The following is a 21,142-nucleotide window of genomic DNA, read 5'->3' as shown; positions in this document are numbered from 1 at the left end:
TTTGCTGCGAGAACGTTCAAATGCCACTGGGAGACTGACATGCTACTTGTTAGGTCAACAGTCCCACCGAGACTTCTTCTCATCGGTTTCGTTGGATTCTGGGTCAGCGATATACGCCGGGCAAATAACACCACACCAGGGCAAATAACACCAAACGGGGCTCTCCCAGAGAAAACTAAGAGGGGGGGGCGGGAGAAAGAAAAAAAAAAGCTGCGTGGAAATTGGAAGAGTGTGTAGTGTGTGCTTGCTAAATAATTCAGATTTAAACTGTTCTGAACTTCTGACCCTCACACTCCGCTGTGATGCACAGAACCGGAGGTTTCAACGTTAATCCACGATATCCTAATGACAAAAACGTGCAGAGCCTCCCTGTTTGAGAGCGAGGCCATGTTCTGCTAAAAGCATTCTAATATTAATGATGGTGGCTGGTTTCAGAAATGTTTTAGTCCACTGCAAGAACGTGTTTTCATTTGTTGGAGAGGTAGGGAAGAGAGAAAATGAAATTGCCCTTTTAACGCTGCACCCCGCTTCCTCCTAGGCACCGGGCAGCCTGTGCCCCTTTTTCTAGAAAAACGTGCATTTGCCCATTTCTGCAGGATGCTTGCTTCCCTCCAAGCCTCTCACTTCACTCCAGCCGTCCTTGGGCACAACTGCCGCCCTTTTGCCACCTTAGAGCAGCTCTTCCTCCACACTGCCTTGTAAACTGGCAAAGTAAGGAGAAAAAGAATGGGATTAAGCTTATTTTTCTGCTTACAGGAAATATGAAAGACAAAGTGTTCCGTGTTTGAAACGACGGCATATGCAGCTCGCATGCACATCCGAAAGATCGCAGCACGCACAGATAGAAGATGATACGGAAGAGAGAGAGACAGATGCAGATCTCCACGCGAAAAATCCGTACGGTGTATGTTAAAAAAAAAATAAATAAGGGGGTGGGGGTTAAGAAAAAAAAAAGCCAGCGGTGCCGGGGGAGAATGGTACCAACCTATTCAGGCTCCCGTGGACTTCTAGAGGCTTTGGATGACGCCCCGGCGAGGGATGATGGAATAAAGCGGGGGGATGTTTTCTTTTCAACTACTTTGGCGGCCAGCTGCGGGACCGATGACCTTTTCGGCCCCGCACTCTCCCCCCTCCCCGCACGCCGCGGCCGAGGGAGCGCTGGGCACAGAGCGCAGAGCGCTGCGGGAACGCGGGGTGGAGGCTCCGCACCTGCGCTGGAGCCCTGGGCGCGGGCGGGGCGGGGGGGGGGGGGGCGGGGGGAGGTGGCGAAGGGAAACGATGCAAGGCGGTACGCGCAGCTCCGCGGGCCGCGGGCGGCAGCGGGCCCGGGGCTGCCTCCCGCGGGGGCGGGCGCGGGGCGGGGCGCGGGGGCGGGCCGGGCCGGGCTCCACCGCCTCCCGCCGCCCGCGGTGATTGGCCCGGCCCGCCCCTCGCCCCGGCGCCCAGGCCGCCTCCCTCCCCGGCTAAAGCGGGCAGTAGGTGAGGGGAAGGCGGCCAGACGGGAGCATGGTTGCGGCTCCGCAGCAGCCTCTGCCGCTCCGCGCTTCCCTGCTCGGCCTCCAGCGCGGCTCCCGGCGCCCACAGCCCCACGAGGCTCTGCGTTAGCGGCGGAGGCTGCAATGCACAAGCCGCCGCCGCCTCCTCCGCCTCCTTCTTCTCCTCCTTCTCCTCCTCCTCCCGCCGCCTGAGGACGCGGCCGCGCACCCGCGCCGCCGGCCCAGGGCCGCCCGCGCCCCCGCGGAGGGAGGTAAGCGGCGAGCGGCGGCTGCGCGCCCCGCGGAGCCCCGCGCTGGGCATCGCCGGGCTGGCGGCTGCCCTGCGCCTGCGCTCGCTGCCCGCATTAAAAACTTCCTGCGTGCCTCCCGCCGCGGGGGGGCTGGCGGGGGGTCGTGATCGTATGCTGGCGGTTTCAGTATTATTATTTCCCACTAGGATTCCTTTTTTTTTTTTTTTTTTTTTTTTTTTTTTTTTAATGTTGGCGTGGGGGTCCCCAGACCCGGCGCTCACCCACAACTTAAGGTGCTCGCCTGTGGGGAGCGGGTTCGACCGCACAACCCCCCCCCCCCCCCCATTTCCCCGGGGGGCGGCTGTGTCCCCCCCCCCGCCCCCTCACCACCCACCCTCCTGAGGGCGACTGTCCCGCTGCATACCCGCACCCCAAAGTGCCTGGGAAGGGATGGGCGCGCACCCCGGCAGCCTCCCCCCGCGTTCCCTTCCCAAATCCCTTGGCCGGCTCCGCCGTCTCCCTGTGCCTGGAATACATTTCCATTTCCCGCCCCCCCCTTTTCTCCCCCACGCGTGATGTGTACGAGCAACTTCTCGGCTTAAATATATAAATATATATATAGATATATAAAAATTATTATTATTTTTTTTTAAGAAGCACTTCACGCGTTTCCCACGCCGTGCCTCGCCACGCCGTGTGACATTCCTCGCCGGTGTGAGGTTTTGTTTGGCTGCTCTTGGGGTTTTCTGTTGATTCTAAATTTGGGGGGGGGGGGTGGTTCTTTTAACTTGTCTCGGAGCCGAAGTGCTGTCTGATGCCGTGAGAAGCACAGAGCTACATCCGCTGGGTACCTGTTCTCAGAAGGATGGGAGGGAATAGCTACTTTTTTTTTTAATTATTATTTTTTGACATTGAGTGGATGTGACTAGCCGTCCTTGGCGGCTGAGGGTGCGGGTCTGTGGTCCCCGGGATTTTGGGTTTGGGTTCCTTTGCCTCCCCGGAGGGTGGGGAAAGGTCTGGGGGAAGGGAGTTCTGGGGGTGGTGATTGTGGGCTTCATCCACTTCATAAATAGTGTGAGCTCGTAGTCTATGAGATTATTTTATTTTATTCATTTATTAAACTGAAAATATTCCTAGAACGCTGGAGATGGATTTACCTCCCCTCCACCACCAAAAATTATGGAGCCCTGCTCATGTAGTTGGCTGCTTGTCTTTTTGTTTATTGTGTATGAAAACTGTTTAGAAAAAATACAGCGTTCCGGTGGCTGGATTAAGGGGCATTTAATCACTTTTTCCATCATTGAAGGAAAGACATGCCTGTTTGCTGCAGGCTTCTTATTTGTTTTAGCGGAAGATTATCTAGAGCGTATTTCTGCTAAATGAAGAAACTTTCTTTTCCTCCGATATTTCTTTAAAACAACTGAGTGTGTGTGTACGGAGGCACGTGTGAGCCTCTTGCACCGATTTACACGCGTTTGTCGGGCTCTCCTTTTGAGGTTCTTAAAACCCAAACTGCTGTAGCTTTAAGGTGACCGCAGATAGCGGCATTACTGTCTCTTATAATTAGCGATCTGCTGAAACTTTAAATCCACTTTGGTAGATATGATGATCTGTGTGAAAGAATAGTATTCCAGCAAGCTTTATTCATTTTTTTTTTTTTTTTTGTCTCCAAAACAAAGCAGCAGCACGTCTGTCTTTTATTATTATGTTCTGGTTTAAACTGCTAATAGCTTTAGTTTATTTTTTTTTTCCTCGTGTAGGAAAATAAAGTACAGCCCTATTTTACACTGACATTTATCTGTGTCAAACTTTAGTTATGCTCAGGAGGTTGTTTAATCTTCTCTGAATAATGTACAGGGTTTTTTGTTCTTATAACCTGTCCTCATTGTGTGTATTTATGGAAGTTGTCTTCATTTTAAGATGAAATATGGGAGCTATGCAAATAATTTAGTGACCCATCCAGAATACGACTTAGCCAGCATATGTAAACTACTCCTTTCATTGCCTCCTTCCTATAGATCTCTTTCCCATAACATCTATTTTGATATTTCCTGATAAAAGCTGAATAAAGCGTATGGTATTTTAATTAAAAATTAAAGTTTGGGGTTTGAGTTACTACCCCTTCTAAAGTGCAAGGGTATCATTGCAATTTATTTAAAAGTTGAAAAACACCCAGTCGTACCAAGTAGTTGTCTTACAAGTAGTGACCAGTAACGCTTAATTTGGATGAATTTTTCTTTGTGTTCGTTTAGCTTCCTGTAGAGGGTCTGAAATGAACTATGAAACACACGCTGGCTCCGGTCACAAAACCTGCCTGGCTTCCCTCTATTTGTTGTCTCCGGTAGCTTATGAAATGCTTGCACCGTGTGTCAACCTTTCCCTTAACAACAAAACCTGTGAGCAAATGTTCAGGGTGAATTATATTACTGAAATAAAATATTCTATAGTTGTCATGGTTACAAATAGAGGCAGGGTTACTGGTTTTCATCTGCATGCTGGGGGGGGGAAATCTAGTTTTGTCACTTTTTAATTACATTTCTAATGAGTGATGGTCATACTTCAAGTACCCAATATATTAGATAGATGGCACAGGGAATTAGATTTTGTCGAAGTCTTGCTGAAATGAAACAAAAAGTGGTGGTGTGCAGGAGCAAACCCGTTCTTGTTCCCTTATTTTTTCAAAGCAGAAATCTTGAGGGAAGAAAGTAACCACCTCTGTTTTGTCTCTTCTAGATCAGCATGCTGCCAGGGCTGCTGCTCCTCTTCTTCAAACAATAATAAAAAGTAGATAGTCTGTATATTGGCTGGAAATCTTCTCAATGAAGGGAGAGGAAGACACAGATTTGGAAATTAGATAAGATTTTTGGGGTTTACTATGCACTGCACCTGGCGCTCTCACTTTTTAGTGCCTGCTTGTGAGGAGAGCTCGTTATCCCCAGGTTTGCTGCACTCCTCTAGCCAGCGATATTACTTCGCTCCCATGCGTCCTCCTCCTCCTGGGTTGTGATCCCTTGGAGTGGCTCCAGTTCGGCACCGCGCTGACAGCCCCCAGGATCGGGGCCTTAACTATTTGCGGTCGTTGGCGCTCATCCCGATGCTGTTTCTCTGCTTCTGCATGCTCGTCTGCAATTCCGTCTTGTCCATGCCTACTTGTTTTCCTGACCTTTTAATTTAGTTTTGAAAACCTATGAAGGTTTTTGTTGAAGCTCAGAAAAAAAAGAGGCAAGGGGGAAACTAATGAATATATATATAACTTTTTTTTTTTCTTCTCTGTGTAGAGGCTCTGTGTGATGTGGTGGAAACTCACAGCTTCAGAGGGGGGGAAAGTAACCCCAGATCCATAAATGAGGAGAGAAATTGCAGTCTGTCCTGTCTTGCTTAAGCCCCATCCCTTCCATTATATCCCTATTGTAGGATTTCTTTTTTCAGTCTTAAAACTGATCTGGAGAGTTGTTTTCTGCTCTTCTAAGTTAAGGAGGTCTCTTTTAATATTTTTGTTATTTTTATTTGGCATCCTTTCTGTAACTTTAGGTTGAGTGTAGCACTGCAAAGGTTCTTGCAGGGACGTGCCCACTACACCGATGCCCTTGGATTTGGTGCCGTAGGCTGTGGACCCGCAGAGCCCAGACGCCTGAAGGCCTCGTCCTGAAGCCGCTCTGTTTGCAGTGCGTCAACTTCTTAGTGTGCCACGGAGGTCTGCATCGTTTTCAGATCATTAATTTTTTGTGCTGTAATTGAGGCTTTTAGCTAGCTAAAAATCTCAGCATGGGTTAGTGACTTATTCGGTCTTTTGGCTTTTTTTGTCCCTCTAGATCTTCCATTTTGCAATATTTAGCCTCATGGTGTGCTAATTCAATAACCTTAAATATGACAGTGTCATTAGATTCTGTGATTTATTTGTGTATCTAATCACTTCCATAATGTACTTGTCTGTCCACAGAAGAAATATTGCATATGTACCTATATCCTAAAGCCTGTAAACATACACATTGGATAGTGTTGCCTTGAATATATTCGTAGTTACTCAAAATTATTGTATTAACCCTTTGTCATGTTTTTTAAATTTCCTTTCTGGTTTTGTGTTAGCTTACCCTGCGCAGGGAAGAGCTTTAGCATCCCTTTCTGCAGTTAACTCTTTTGTAAAGTTGCTCCTAGGAAGATGGAGCTCCTGTGCAAAGGCTGAACGCAATCTTCTCAAGAAGTAACCTGCCAAGAGCAACTCCGGGTGCGCGAGGCTGTTTGAAACGTAAACAGCTTTGACATGCTTCTGTCACTTCTGTGTTTCCTTTGTTACCAGAAGTACAAAGAGCTCGTCCTCAGCTATAAAGAAAGAGATTAAAAGGAAATAGATTAGAAATCTCTTACGGGAACGCCTTTCTGTCAGGTTTTTAAAACTCAGGGCACTTCACAGGCTGTGGATATGCGCTGTTTACCTGTGACGGTTAAACCAGAACCGACCAGACCTGGTCCCTGAGATGCCCCAAGAGCCTCCCTGGTGCCGTTGTCATGCAGCCGGTTTCTTCTCTGCTGTCTTGACCGTCTGATAAATGGCAGGAGCTGAATTCCTAGTCACACTCCTCCATAAATAATTTTATGTTGTGAATTAGAATATCTGGAACATGGGACCATTTTCCTTAATTCTTGTGCTACTTTTATCATCAGTGATGCTGAGGTCTAGGTCTTAAAATAGTCTCAACTTGGATTTTTTGCCATAATTGGCATAAATGTCAGAAAAAACGTGTAGTTTTTTGGTAGTCTTAAACTTCAGGTAACTTACAGTGCTGGCTTGCATAGTATTCCTGGTTCACTGAAGCAGTCTGCTCAAACTACAGACAAACCCAGGCTCTTAATTCAACATTCCTTTTGCAGTGTTTTGTTTTTTTAATTCCCTGCTGTCTATTACAATATGCTATATGACGTGGTATTAAATGGTAGGACCTCTGTTCAGGTTTGGTTTGGCTTACTGGGAGGCACAAATGTCGAGGTCTCAGATTTGTCTCCAGTTCTAGGACTAAACTCAACATAAACACAGGTAAAACAATTTGAGAAAAACCAGATTTTCTTACAAACTGCTGCACTGCACAGTTTCCAGAACATGCTTCTAGATTTCTGTAAGAGAATCTGCCACTGATACAATTCTTCTGTGATGTTGCTGTTAACTAAAAACTGTTAGGATGTGGTAGGGGTGGTTTTGGACTTTCGATGTAGTTGAGAGATGCTGTGAAGAATCTCTCCAGTTCATATAGAGGTATCAGAAAATAACGGTGTCCTGTATAACAGGTCTCATGAATTCAAGAGCTGGACTTTATTCATACATCTCTTAATATTTTTGAACCTTGAGAGGGACTCATTATCACTCTTCACTTTTTTTTTTAACAAAAACAAAAAACCCCCACCCCATACCCATGATCCGCATAGCAATGCGGACAATAGAAATCCTGGATTTAGAGTGTGATTTAAGGAGCTTTTGCTTCAGATGCTGCTTAAATCCATGCTGATGAGTAATTAATATTTAAATCAGATAACGCGACTCTAAGTTGTGCTTTGTTAGACCTTGTTGTAGGATTTTGGGTTTTGGTCTACAAAAGCAATGCTGGTGGATTTGCAGATCACAGCATGCTGTAACTACTTAAAGAAAAGTTTCTCTTCTCAGTCTGAGGCTTAGGCGTGCTGTTTGCCTTAATTAGAGGGAGAAGAATTTAAATGCTGTTAGTTTTTTTCCAGCCACAGGTAAACCACAGATCAAAAGAAGAGAGGTGAAAGAGTTCAGGAGGTTCATCGTAATAATCGCACGCCATGGAGGAACTTTAAAGTGGATGCAGCTGTGTTCACCTGTCCTTTGAAATATATATGTATTGCAAATTTTGGTTGATTTGTAGCTTGTTGTACACCTGAATTCATTAAATGATTCCTAACATATTGTATACTTCAAAAAAATTTTAATTTTTAACTTTATTTTTATTTTCTCTGGCTTGCCAAGAATGGAAGAATGCCAAATTGGGATACTTCATATTACAAAATGTTGTCAAGTATGTAAATGCCTGGAAGATGCTTTTGAAATGACACAAAGTGCTGTAGAATAACTGAAGTTAAGCAATATCTTTTCAAGCTTCCTCCTTATCCCTTTATAAAGTTTGGGAGGTGGGGAGCGGGGAAGAAGTTGCTAATTCTGGATGGAAGATGTTATGTTTTGGAATGAGAGGCAGAGCATAAAAGCACTTGTGTATGTAAAAAGTATGAACGAAGTCAGCTGTATCACTGTGAAACAGCTCCGCGATGGTGCCTTTGTTCTTAGATGTATCCTTAATGTATGGGACTGGTCAGCAGAGCTGTTGAGCCTGATGCTGTTGTTGCTTGGAGTATCAAGGCTGGGAACTCTGATGGCAATGGAAGCTGGTTCTTCTGGTTTGTTTGTGTTGGGTTTTTTTTCCTTTTGCCCTTTTTTGAATGGCTTTTTGTAGTACAATGTGTTGTGAGGCTGTAAGAGGGATATCTCAGAAGGACTCTGAATGCCAGGAGGGAAAGGACAGAAGAAACTTTTTTCTTTTTTCTTTTTTCTTTTTTTTTTTTTTCCTAAAATTGTATGGGTGGTAGTAGTAGTCCCTGAAATAGGAAGAGATTTCTGAAAGGTAGAAATACGTGACTACTTGATTAGATGGCACTGGTTATATTTTAAGGGTTCTGTTTAAGAAATGAGAGACTCAAGTAAATAACTGCTCCAAAGATGCAACTTTCTTCTACCTCATCCTCCCTTTTCACTTGGGGTAGGAGTAGATGCAACAAAGCTTATCCAGATGTTCTCCACCATGACTGTGGATGGCTCTGCTTAGCCCCCTCCCTGCCATTTTCATCTTGATAGTATCCAGGCTGTTCAGATGTAATCTACCACAGACATGCTAGTCTATCGTATCTGGAGCAGAGAGATACCTGCCTACAGTAAGGATGCTGTGTGGTGAGAGGTTATAAACAATGCTGTACGTTGCTTCTTTAGAAGAAGGGTGTAAAAATTGCGTGGCTGAGACTTCCAGGTCATCTCTAACAGACTTGCTAATACAATGCAAAGCAGAATGTTAAATATACTGTACTACTCTCTTTATTATAGTTTTTTTGGCTGATCATATGAGGAAGTTATGCATTTAAACAAAACTAGCTGTTCTGTATGTCTCTCCTTCCTTTTCCTCCTCCCCTCGTTATTTCACATTTCTAAACATTCAGCGTACCAATCAATATTCCATTAAGAGGAGAATTAACTTGGGAGAAGCTTGCATGTATTTGCATGTAGTAGTTTATTTCTTGGTTTGTGGCTTTGTGTTGCCTCTCCCCTATGTAATTTTTTCTTTCTTTTTTTTTTTTTTTAAGGACACTGCAAATATTTGTGCAATTACTTCTAATAGGAAGGTTTGCCATGCCCCATCTTAATTCTGTCAATAGGAATGGCTGGTAGAGCCTTCTGCAGTGCCCTGCTTGCAGGCAACATCAGTCAAATGTTTGTAGCTACTTTCTTGCTTCTGTTTTACAATAGCTGGACATCAAGGTACTAGGCTTCACATCAAATGTTGCCCTTGGTTACACACATGTAGTTAACAGAAATCAATGTTTCATGGGCATAAATGAAAGTTAGATTTGATCTTTTGTGAGTTCTTATCTCGTTTACACTGATGCTAGTCTGGATTTTCTGCAGGCTGGATTGAATGCCCCGTCTCAAAGCCAGAAGTCGTGAGACTTTTGCCATCTGTGCCAACATTTTATTCCTTACTTGCTCAGTATGAGCCTTCAGACTGTAAACAAATGTAACGAGACTTGATTAAAAGCTGCCTCTAGCACATAAAGGCTTGGGATGTGGCTGTGTGGGACCTTCTGGGGAGCCTCTCAGCTGGCCCTGATGTGTGAATTGTCACAAGAGCTGTTGAACTGTGGACCAAACCCTGATCTAGTTAGCGCTGGTGGAGCTGTTGTGTTCCAGTGTGTATCTGATGTTGCGCAGTGCTTCTGTACCCCGAGGAGCAAATCACTTGTGAAATTCAGCTGCGAAGGTCTTAAGGTCAAAGAGTCTGCAAATCTCAGTAGATGACAGCAACTGCAGAAGAGGGGGGTGGTCAGTTGAAGAGTAGGTAGACTTCTTTTTGATTTTTGGTTTGTGTGGTCCAGGTGCTTCAATACCTTTTTCCTTCCCCTCAGTTCTTCAGTATATAAAATGGGCCAAATTTGCCCTTGGCCCAAATCTGTTGAGTTAAATTAAGTTACATTTGGTACTCTGAAAATCTTAGATAAATGTTCTGCCTGTTCTTTAAGATTATCAAATCCCCAAAGTAAAGCCTATTTTCTAGTGCGTTTTTTCTTTTTTGGAAGAGAAGTGTGTAATTTTATGATTAAACTTCTGGGCAGTTCTAGTTTTGCAGCATCACAACCTTATCGCTCTGAACTAAATGGCAATGGGAAGTTGTGGCTGATATTTGGCTTGTTATTTATGGGAGGAAAAAATAGAGCACAGGAATGTTATGGGAAATAAGGAAACAAAACGACTTGCCTGAAGTCTAAAAAATACAAGGCTGACTTTAAAAGTGGTACTCAGATACAGAAATGCAGCTGTAGATGAGAATTGTGGTTCACTTGCTGCAATAATACTCTTTATTTTGGTTTGTTTGCTTTCCTTCTGTCTCAGAAATTTTTTGAAAGCCCATTTGTGTGAGTGGGGAGGGATGCTCTCGCTAAAAGAAAAACAGCAGCAAGTTTTCCTTAAACTCACTGTTTCAATATCACACTTGAACAGTTCACAGCAGCATCCTTCAAGCCTTCTAAAAACTGTTCTCAGACAAATCTTGTGGTTGCAACAGCCAAGTTACTTCAGTATTGTCTTTTAAGAATAATATGAGTAAAACAAAAAAAAAAAAACCCTGTGCTGTGGTCGTTTATTTAAAGAAGTTCATGCAGCTGCAGTGCCCTGATGGCAGAGTTAAGGTGGCCTGGGCTGGAGATCAAGAATGGCACCCAGTTGGGTCAGGTTGAGAAGCTTAAACTCTAAACTATGATGGAAATGCGGGTGCAGTGTGAGCCCAGGCAGCTGCTGCTTGAGGTGGTGGTCAGTCAGGGCATTGGGTACCTCAGTAGCTTTCATCTGGAGAAGCCGGTGGACCGGTTAGACTTCTGCTGTGTGTAATCTCAGTGGAAGTCCTGGTTACCCATTTCCTTCCTCCTGTTTTCAGGCCACACTGTGCAGTTATTCACTTCAGCAAAACACAGATGGGCTCAGATTTCCTCAAGGTGCTTGCGGCAACTACATCGCGTATGACAGCAGATCGTAAGCCTTTCCCCTCTCTCAACATTGCTGTTTAAAATTAGAACTTTGCAGGTTTTTTTTTGTGTAGACCTGTAACCTCTCTAATGTGACTATAGCCCTTCCTGAGTTTGTTCAAGAGGATAGCTTTGGTGGGTTTTTTTTGTTTTTTTTGTTTTTTTTTTTTTTAACTTTAAGCGTAAAAACTGTTGTTAAATTCACAGGCAGTCTTTACATATAAAAATAATCAGAACTGTACAGCCTTGGACCATCTTCTTGATTAGAAAATTGAAAGATACTTAAGAGTGTTTTCTCCTCTATGCTTGTCAGGCATGATAGCATGTATTATAGGTATTGTAAACTTTTATATAGATTTGTTTTAAGGGGGTGGGAAGGGAGGGGAAAAAAGTGTAAGTTTGACCTGTGAAATGCTACTCTAACAATAAGGCATTTGAGAAAAGACTGACCATCAGGATGAGATCCAAGAAATGTCAGTACTAATCTTACCTAGATAACCTGTTACTTCTGATTTTCGGTGAAAATTTAGGAGCATGGGCATTGTGCCATCTCTTACATGCACAAATACTTAATCTTGACTTGCTGTATCTAATAAAAGAAATAAGTTTCAGTGTAGCTGCGGTCAATGTAATGTCTGGAGATGATGGTGAAGCAGTGATGGAGCTCCTACAGCACAGCTCCACGTGACAGCATCGCTCTCTGAAACCCTTAGCCTCTGTTTTCGGAGAACATTGTAAGTGTAACTCTGAACCTCAGCGTGGGCTGCTGGCAGAGAGGAGCAAAGGAGGGATCTTTTTGAGTCTTAAACTACAAGTTTCTGATCTCTGAGCTAAAAACCATCTGTTAGCTGAGCCTGGGGCGGGCTCGCGGATTGGTATGTGACCTGGCTGCCACTAGAGAGGGACGGAGCTCTGCACAGAGCCGGGGTGCGTTACTTACAGAAAGGGCAGGTTTCAAATAAATGAGGGTGGGTTTTCTGACAGTTTTGGTTTTTTTTCCGAGAGTAGAAAAAGGGAGGGTGAATATTAAATCATACTGTTGTTCATACCAAGAACAAATTCACAAGCAAAACTTCCTTGCCTGGAAAAATCTTCAAAAACTTTAAAAACATCTTAAAAACAGAAATGCTTCACATTCCACATATGGATCAAATTCACAAATATTCTTAGCATAAAGCAACAATTAACTGCAAATTGTGTTGTGGAAGCTGGAAACAAGTCTTTAACCATCTGGGTGAGCAGAGAAAGTGCCATATCCTGTATGACAGGGAAGCAGTGGATTTTTTAACGTTTTCCTTTGTGTGATGAGTGTCTTATTCTGCGTATCCTCATTGAGCTGTGATTCTGAAGCCTCTGTTGAAAGAGAAGAAAAAAACACAAACCCTGGAAACTAGGTGAGGCCAACTTCAATTTCATGTGTACCTGCAGCTTCTCTCAACCCTGTTAGGGTCAGGCTTGCATAGTCCAATCTGCCTGATGCCTCTGCTTTCCAGTTTCACTGTGTTCTAGAGCAGTCAGGTTTGGGAAAATATAAAATATTCCCAGGAGCTGCTTACGCCCTCTGTTCCCGAGTTGCTGAATCCCCTCTTTTGTCACTGTATCTTAAGCCTTCAGTTCTCTACTTCATATTTATCTCATTTCAGATTAATGAAAACACCGCTCTAAATTATTGAGCATTTTAAGGATGAAACATGTCCTGTTAACTTCAGTTTATTTTTGAGGGGTTTTTCCATCCTTGCCTTTTCTGTTCTGGGACAAGGGCTGCTCTTTTTCGCTGTACAATTAGAGCCTCCCTCCTCGCTGCGCCTTGTGCTCTAACAGGACAAAAATGATTCATAAGCTCTGAAAATGCTGCTCTTCTCCACCCCTCCTTTCTCCATTTTAATCTACAAAGATTCTGTTATGCTGAAGCGCAGCAAAACTTAATGCCACTTTCTTTTCCCGTTTCTCCTGGTTACTTATTTTTGAGGAAAAAGTATGCTGAAGAGGTAAAATGAACTTTATTTTACCTCTATTTTATTTTAAAATAATTTAGAAGTCATGGAATTCTTTGATAGGATTTTTTTTCTTAAACTTCTAGCTCATTCTAATCCAGAGAGACTTAGCAGAAGAACATGGGTTCGCTAGTCAGGGGTGTATCTGCTGCTTCTGGAGAGCAAATGTGTGCTTTGTCTCACTCTATTAAAAATAGTAATCCCCAGAATATACTGAAGGCTCTGAGCCGTTCGGGAGGTGGCTGTTGCTGCAGAGGTCCGCAGTCACGCCCACCAGAGGGCATTTTATCACCAATTTCTTGGGGAGAAAGTTCTTCCTGAAGTCGTGAATAAAGTGGTAAATATTGGATGGAAAAGCAGTGTATGAAACATTGTACAGATAGCTTTTTTGTTTATATGTAAATACATATGCTTACTTCCTGACTGTATTTATATGTAAATAAGTAATGATGTCAGCTTGAATGGTTGGGTTTCCCCTCAGCTTCCGAAATATTTTCTAATTTTGCTTAGGGATAATCTGGAGGAAAAGGGAATTCTTCAAAGCTCTCCCACAGCTGGTACAGCCATCGGTTACTGGGAAGCTGGCCTCCCTACCGAACAAGTACAGCAGATCCTCTGGGTGATTGCAGGGCATCTCTGCTCCTCCCTTCCCAGGGCACTCCGAAGCAGAGGCTGCTGTTCGGGAGCTCTACTGGTTCAGGAGGCTGGAATTTGCAAATATACTTGGTAGCGAAGCCCCTGAATCTTCAGGAATCACTTGGCAGCTGGGGAAGTGTACATCTGCCAGATGGACCTGACATCTTGCGTTTGGCAGCAGCTAATGCTAAGGCATGATATGCAAAATGCAAGAATGACAGCTAGGAAAGGAATTTTTATTTAAAAAACTGTATTTTGGTTTTGTTGTATTTTTTTTTTCTCCTATACATCTTCCATTAAGCAATAAAGCTTCTGCAGGGAGGAAAAAAATATATATACTGCTGAAAATACCTTATTTCACCTCTTTTCAGGGTGCTTCCTTGTAAAGTTGACATCTGTGCTGAAGGTTGGGCTGCCCCAGTTCAGATGTGACCTTCGTCGGGCTGGTACAGCACTCACAATGTGATTAATGCCCTTCAGTTCCCTGTGGACAAATAGATTCACTCCACCAGAGCCCCCACGACTTGTTTGCAGCCTCAGCAGAGACTTGGGGTCATCTGAGACCAAACTGCAAACCTGGGCAGGGATCTGAACAGCCCGTACTGTGACAAAAGCCTTCCTCCCTATGCAGGACCCTCTCTGTGTGCATGTGGGATGTGCTGTGAATGATTTGAGTAGAGATTCCGATACCCATCGTAAGTGCAGCTCTGGGACCTGTGGTTAGGACCCCATGTTGTGTTTGTGACCATCTGGACAAAGATGGGAATTATTCAGAGCGTGTCTGTTGCTTGCCAAAAGCAGCTGGTGTCGTGAGGATGATGGTGATGAAATGTAGAAAAATGTTGTTCTTGTTTTCCAAACTGTTCAGGTCAAAAGGCCACACCTTGCAGGTTCCTCAGGTGGTCACAAACCTGATCTTTTATTACAGTGGGAGGGGTTTTGCTCCTCCAGTCCCCATCCTGTGGTCCATCCCCTCGAGAGGTGTGGGAAGAGAGATTGCCAGTGAAGACTGAGGCAAAAAAAGCTGTTGAGTACCTCAGCCTTCTCCTCCTCTGTTGTTACCAGTCTTGCTTGTCAGGGGAAGTACACTTTCTTTGACCTTCCTTTTCTGGCTGATGTACCTGTAGAAGCCCTTCTTTTTCCTTGTGTCCCTTGCTAAGTTCAGCTCCAACTGCACCTTGTCCTTCCTGACCACAGCAGCGTCCCTGTACTCTTCCCAGGATACCTGTCCCTGCTTCCACCGCCTGTGCATTTCCTTCTTGCCCTTCAGTTTGACCAGCAGGTCTCTGCTCAGCCATGCTGGCTTCTTGCCTTCCTTGCCTGCTTTCTCGCACCTGGAGATCGAGAGCTCTTGTGCTCTATGGACGGTGTCCTTAAAGATCTGCCAGCTCCGTTCTGCTCCCTTGTCCCTGAGAGTAGTTTCCTGGGGGATCCTGTTGACTGACTCCTTGAAGAGCTGGAGGCTTGCTTTCTTAAAATTCATGGTTCTGACTTTACTCTTTGCCTGACTCATTTCCAACTCCACCAGTACATGATCCCTGTAGCCCAGGCTGCTTCCAGTCTTGATGTCACCAATTAGCTCACTTGTGTTCGTGACCCTCACGTCCATCCCCTGTGCTAGGGCTGGCTATCACCTGGCTTAAGAAGTTATCCTCAATGTATTCCAGGAGTCTCAGGACTGCCTACAGCTTGCTGTACCACTTTTCCAGTAGATACTGGGATGGTTGAAGTTCCCAGCAGAATGAGGGCCTGCGAGTGTGATGCCTTCTGTAGCTGGAGTCAGAAGGCTCTGGCCTTGATCGGGCAGCCCATAGCAAATACCAGCCACGAGGTTCCCTTTATCCTCTCGGTCTCTAATTCTCACCCATAAGCTGTCAACCTGCTCATGGCTGTTCTTCAGACTCTATACACACTCTATACATACTCTTCACACTCTATGCATTTCTTGACGGTAGCACCTCTGCCCCTCCTTCCTCACCTGTCCCTTCTGAACAGCCTGTTGCCATTGACAGCCACGCTCCAGTCATGGGAGACTCATCCCAAGTTTCAGTGATGGCAACCAGGTCATAGCTTTCTACCAGCATGGTGGCTTCCAGCTCCACCTATTTGTGGCCCGTGCATTGGTGCAGAGACACTGCAGCTCTTCCTTCTACCCAAAACAGGTTAAGACCCTCAACAAATGGTGGTTGGGGAATTGTGTGGAAACAATTGCTCAGACCTTAAAAAAAAGTTTGCAATGAAAATGGGAGGTGGAGAATTAATCAAGACTAGCTCCTGCCTGGTCAGTGGCAGGCAGTCTCTTAGTGAAACGCCTGAATGTTTTTCAGCCTCTTTATTCACATGATGGATCCTTTAGCCAGGAAATATTTTTTTTTTCCAGTGGTGTTAGTGTCTGTGCAAATAAATGACTTATAAAAGAATTTTATTAATCCTCCAGGACTGAAACTTTGAATAACACTTTTTTTTTAGCTAGATAAATTTGCTTTCCAGAGCTGCCCTGATGATTTGATAAGACCTGTGTCTTTGCCACCTTGTCGTCTCTGAGTTTGCTAGCTTAATACCTGCAAGGGTTGTAAAAGATCTTGTGATTAAGAGTTGAGGGAGTTTTGGTTTTTCTTTATTCATATTTGAGGGCTCAAGTGGAAACTAGCATTAAAAGGACTTTGGGTCAGGTCCTGTATTTAGTTTTAATTTGCTTTTAATTTTGCCTGTGACGGTGAGGTGGACTAAGTATCAATGTGGGGACCCAACTCTAAAGACTCAGGTGAGCCAGTGTGTAGTGAGTGAGTTAGTCTGCGAAGAACTTTATTAGGATTAAAAAAAAAAAAAAAGCAAAACCCTGTTAGGATTAAAAAAAAAGTAGATGGCAGCACTAAGCTGTTCTGAGGGAGAGAGAATTTGAAGGTGAGAAGGATGAAAAAGCCTGTTAAATCTGCAATTATTGCAACAGTGCAAAGCTCCCGCAACACTATAGTAACTCATATTAGCAGGAGAACCTTGCAATCTGGTTTCCCTGCTGTTACACTGGGAATAGACACTACTGCTTCCTCTGATTTCATTAGCAAGGACCATATGAGGTCTCAGTGTAATTCTGAGCTGAAACAAGCTCCTATCTGGGTTTCCTACAGAGTGACTTAAGGATTTGACCTGGCTGCTCTTTGTATCTCGGTGATAACTTACTGGCGCTTTTGCTGTTATATCAGAAACAATTCCTTGGCTTCTAAAGTATATGCAAAAGTGTACTTAATTTAAATATATTTTCATTTTGGTGTCTAGGTCTGTGGCAAAGTTCTGGGAGTTATTTCCTTGGTTAGGAGGACCACGCAGCCAATGGCAGTTTTTGACAGAAGTAGCATGTACCAGATGGAAATCTTATAAACATGCTGATTATCCAGTATTTGAATTAGTATTTTGATGTGCTTCAGCAGAAGCTTTTCATATTGAAAACAACTACTTGTCACCTTTTGCGAACTTCTTCACATGCTTTTGCTCAGTCTGGTGTTGAGCACTGATTTAAGGCACCTCTGGAGCGGGGGAAAGAAATGGTTGCACCAGAGCCAGGTGACCGCCTTGCTTGAAAAATATTTTTGAGCAGAGAAAGGTTCTCTTTCCATTTTGTGAACTCCCAAAATAAAGGAAAAAAAAAGTTCACTACTTTGTTATTGTTCTTGTGCTTTGAAGCAGCCTGCCCACCAATATTCAGAGGAGTTGGCAGCATGTTCCTTGGGGAGGGGAAGGAACTTGGATGCCTTCAGGACAGCCGGCTTTGAACAGAGCGGAGGAAAGGCCACGTGGTTTAGTTTTGACATAAGCACAAAACCAGCTGTTTCCAACTTTTTCGTCTGAGTGTTGAGCAGGAGGGCCCTCTGACAGTGTAGAAGGTGGTCTTCTCCCGGGATGGTGGTGTGTGCAGAAGGAGACTCCGTAGGTGATGCAAACCAGCAAGGAGCAGAAAGAGGATAACAATTGTCACCTGCTGGGGATGAAGGTTGGCTTATAAGATTTAGTGTTTTGTAGGAAATGAAGGCTTGCAGAGCCTAACTGCAGGAGCTGGGTCCAGAGCTGTGGTGCCTCCTCTGCAGGTAGTGTCTCCCCACCACCCATAGTTGGGGTTTAAATATCCTGTTGGAAGGTGGTGAGCGAGTGTTTTGTAGTGCCAGATGATGAGATGTGGAGGATCATAGAAAATCTCAAGTTGGAAGGGACCCACAAGGATTATCAGGTCCAACTCCCTGCTCCTTGCAGGACTATCTAAAATGAAACCATATGACTAAAAGCATAGTCCAGATGCTCTTTGAGCTCTCATGGGCTTGGTGCCCTGACCACTGCCCTGGGGAGCCTGTTCCAGTGACTGACCACCCTCTTGGTGAAGAACCTGTTCCTAATGTCCAGTACAAATAGAAAATCAAATGTGTGGTTGTTGTAGCTAATAAGAAAACCCCAGAAACAAAAAAAAAAAGCCAAAAAAGAAAAACCCACATTAAAAAACCTCCAGCCCAAGAACTTTTCATATTGGTTGGTTTGTAGCTTCTCCTGCACTGAAAGTAACTTACTTTATAAGGTGCTGATTGCACGTACTGTTTGTTATTATAAATACTGTAGGAATTTGGCCTGGTTTAAGACTGCTAAAATAAAATGTAGTTTTAGGAAACAGCAAGTAAATTCAGCTCCTGGAGAACTGGGTGTGTTTTGAGGACATAGCTTTTAATATTACAGTCCTTTGTGCCCGCTTGAGCAGCTAAGGTAGTTAACTGACACGCGTTAGGGAAGGAAGAGCCTGTTCCTCTTACGGATCTTACGGTTCTGTTGTGCCCTCAGAAAGAATATGGGAAATATGGTAATTTCCCTTTTTTTTTAAGAATGTTAATTTAACTTGGGGAATATTTTAACTTAGGGAATATTTTTTCTTTCTTTTGAAAAACAGCATTTTCAAGAGCTGCAAGACTTCTGGTCCATCTGATCCCGTACCTGCTTCCAGTAGTTTCCATGGCCAACTGTTTATAAAAGGAGACATGATGCTCTGATTTGTGCAGTTGTAATTATCTTTGTCTCATTTCTCAAATAATCCCTGAAAGGTAGTTAAATAACTTGTACCAAGTGTTTTTATCATGGACTCTTAAATCTCTTGACGTTCCGAACTGTGTAAATAGGTCTGATTGCTTTGGGCAGAGATTCTTGCTTTTTTTTTTTTGGCCTTCATAGATTCTTCTGGCTTCAAGCTCTGCAGTCTGGTTAGACATCTTGAGACTATCTTATTTTTATCTGTTCTATAACTTGTAGCTTTTATTGAATTCCCCTTTGTTATGAGACCAAGAGGAGAGAAACTGAAGTTATGACTTCTCTCTGCTAGTCACGATTTTACATTTTTATTTTGTCTCTAAAGTATGCTATTCAGTCTTCAGTCTGCCTTCAAATAAGTGTCTCCACATCCACAATATCGTTGTTGTGGTCCTCTGAGCCCTCTCGGAGTCTGCAGTATTTCCCTTGGATTTGGGTGTCTAGCACAGAGAGCAAGGAAGCAATACTGTTGATTTGATACTGGCACTTCAAAACTGCTTTATTGCTCAAGCTAACACGCTGAAGGGTTTCTGGTATTGTTTTTCCTATCTCGTTTAGCAGTTGTTTCAGGATCTTCCATGACCTCTCCAGAATGGTGCCCATATGAATTTAGCTGAAATACTTAAAAGTCTAGCTTGCTCTCCTCGAGATGAAATGAGTCAGTCTATTCTGCTTATCTCACTACAGATTATTGTTTGTGTTTTTAAGGATGGGAGTTTCCCTTATGCTTAGATCAGTATCTCCTCTGAGTGGTCCTACTGATTAAGACATTTTTGGGAATCTGAAGTGGATCTTGTCCTAGCCTTGGAACTAGGCTAATGTCAAGAAATTTGTGGATGAATGCTGATTTCTCATGTGTATATTGTACCACAGAATGGTTTGGGTTGGAAGGGACTTTTAAAGGCCATCTAGTGCAATCCCCCTGCAAGGAGCAGGGACATCTCCAACCAGATCAGGTTGCTCAGAGCCCCGTCCAGCCTGGCCTTGAATGTTTCCAGGGATGGGGCATCAGCCACTTCTCTGGGCAACCTCTGCCAGTGTTCCACCACACTCATAGTAAAAAAACAACTTCTTTGTCTCTAGTCTGAATCTACCCTCTTTAAGACTATTACCCCTTGTCCTATCACAACAGGCCCTGCTAAAAGGATGTGCATATGCATCAAGGATGTGTATTCTGTCAAGGGTCCTGCAGTTCCATAGATTTCCTTGCTTTACCAAGACTTGCATGAGCAGGAGGTGGTGATTTGCTGAAGTTCAGCTGTTCCCTTGCTGTTCTCAGGATTAGACACTAATTTTTGTCTCTTTCTTTTTTTACTCTCATGAGTAGAAGATGAGGAGGAGGGGAAGAAGGAGCAGTGTGACTTGGTGTACGTCATGCCCGCTGTTTGACAAGCTGTATGGCTCCTGAGGTGACTGCTGGCTCAGGCTGGAGCAGAGTCTGTAGTGTTGACAGGCTTGTGTTTGAGTCCTCCAGGTCTACACCGCGGCACACGGGAGCGTGTTGGTTCCCTCAACTGAGCGATGCCCTTCTCTGCTTGTGTGCCTCGTCCCCATCCCAGCCATTCTCCCATGCTGCCTCCTTCGTGAGTCAAGTTGAATCGCTTTTGAAAACTTGATCAAAAAACCCCTCAAACCCAACCTCCACACCTCCAAAAAAATGTGGCTTTGGCCTCTGGCTGTCATTTCTCAGCTGTCAGAACATTCGCTGCAAGGCTTCTACTTCTCTGTTCGTTTGTGCTGATTTAAGCTGAACATGACTGACTTATGAAATATACTCTAAACAAAGTTGGCTGACTAGCAATATGGCTGTTTTTTTGTGGTGTGTGTGGATTTTTTTTTTCCTCCACTTCATGGGAACTTAATTACTGGAGGGTAGGAAGGACTTAAGTGGCTGGTGTTTTTCTGTTTTTATTCAATTTTCATGAAAATTAGATCCAAGCATAAGTACCATGAATTTCTTTCGTGCTGCAGATTCTAAGAAAATACCACTTATAAACACTGAAACAAACAAATAAAAACATATCCCTTGCTTCATAGAATCATAGAATGGTTAGGGTTGGAAGGGACCTGCAAAGGTTATCTAGTCCAACCCCCCTGCAAGGAGCAGGGACATCCCTGACTAGATCAGGTTGCTCAGAGCCTCATCCAGCCTGGCCTTGAACGTTTCCAGGGATGGGGCATCCACCGCCTCTCTGGGCAACCTGTTCCAGTGCTCTACAACCCTCATTGTAAGAAATTTTTTTCCTAATTTCTAATCTAAATCTACCCCCCTCTATTTTAAAACCATTACCCCTTGTCCTGTCACACCAGCCTCTCCCCATCTTTCTTGTAGGCCCCCTTGAGGTATTGGAAGACCACTATCAGGTCTCCCCGGAGCCTCCTCTTCTCCAGGCTGAACAGCCCCAACTCTCTCAGCCTGTCCTCATAGGAGAGGTGC

General features: G+C 44.2%; 1 protein-coding gene across 2 annotated transcripts in view; it reads left to right on the top strand.

Moving 5' to 3' along the window:
- The first annotated feature begins 1,476 nt into the window (after positions 1-1,476).
- The window catches only part of KLHL29 (kelch like family member 29), a 401,554-nt gene continuing 381,888 nt past the window's right edge, over positions 1,477-21,142 (top strand). For both annotated transcript variants that reach the window (XM_086744242.1, XM_086744243.1), the window contains exon 1: positions 1,477-1,747. The gene's annotated coding sequence lies outside the window, so the exon portion shown is untranslated. The remainder of the gene's footprint in view (positions 1,748-21,142) is intronic.

The sequence above is a fragment of the Chlamydotis macqueenii genome, chromosome 3 (assembly GCF_036417535.1).
Source record: "Chlamydotis macqueenii isolate bChlMac1 chromosome 3, bChlMac1.mat, whole genome shotgun sequence".
In the NCBI taxonomy this organism is placed as follows: domain Eukaryota; kingdom Metazoa; phylum Chordata; class Aves; order Otidiformes; family Otididae; genus Chlamydotis; species Chlamydotis macqueenii.
The sequence above is the reverse complement of the archived record's forward strand: the minus strand, read 5'-3'. Positions and strand labels throughout refer to the sequence as shown.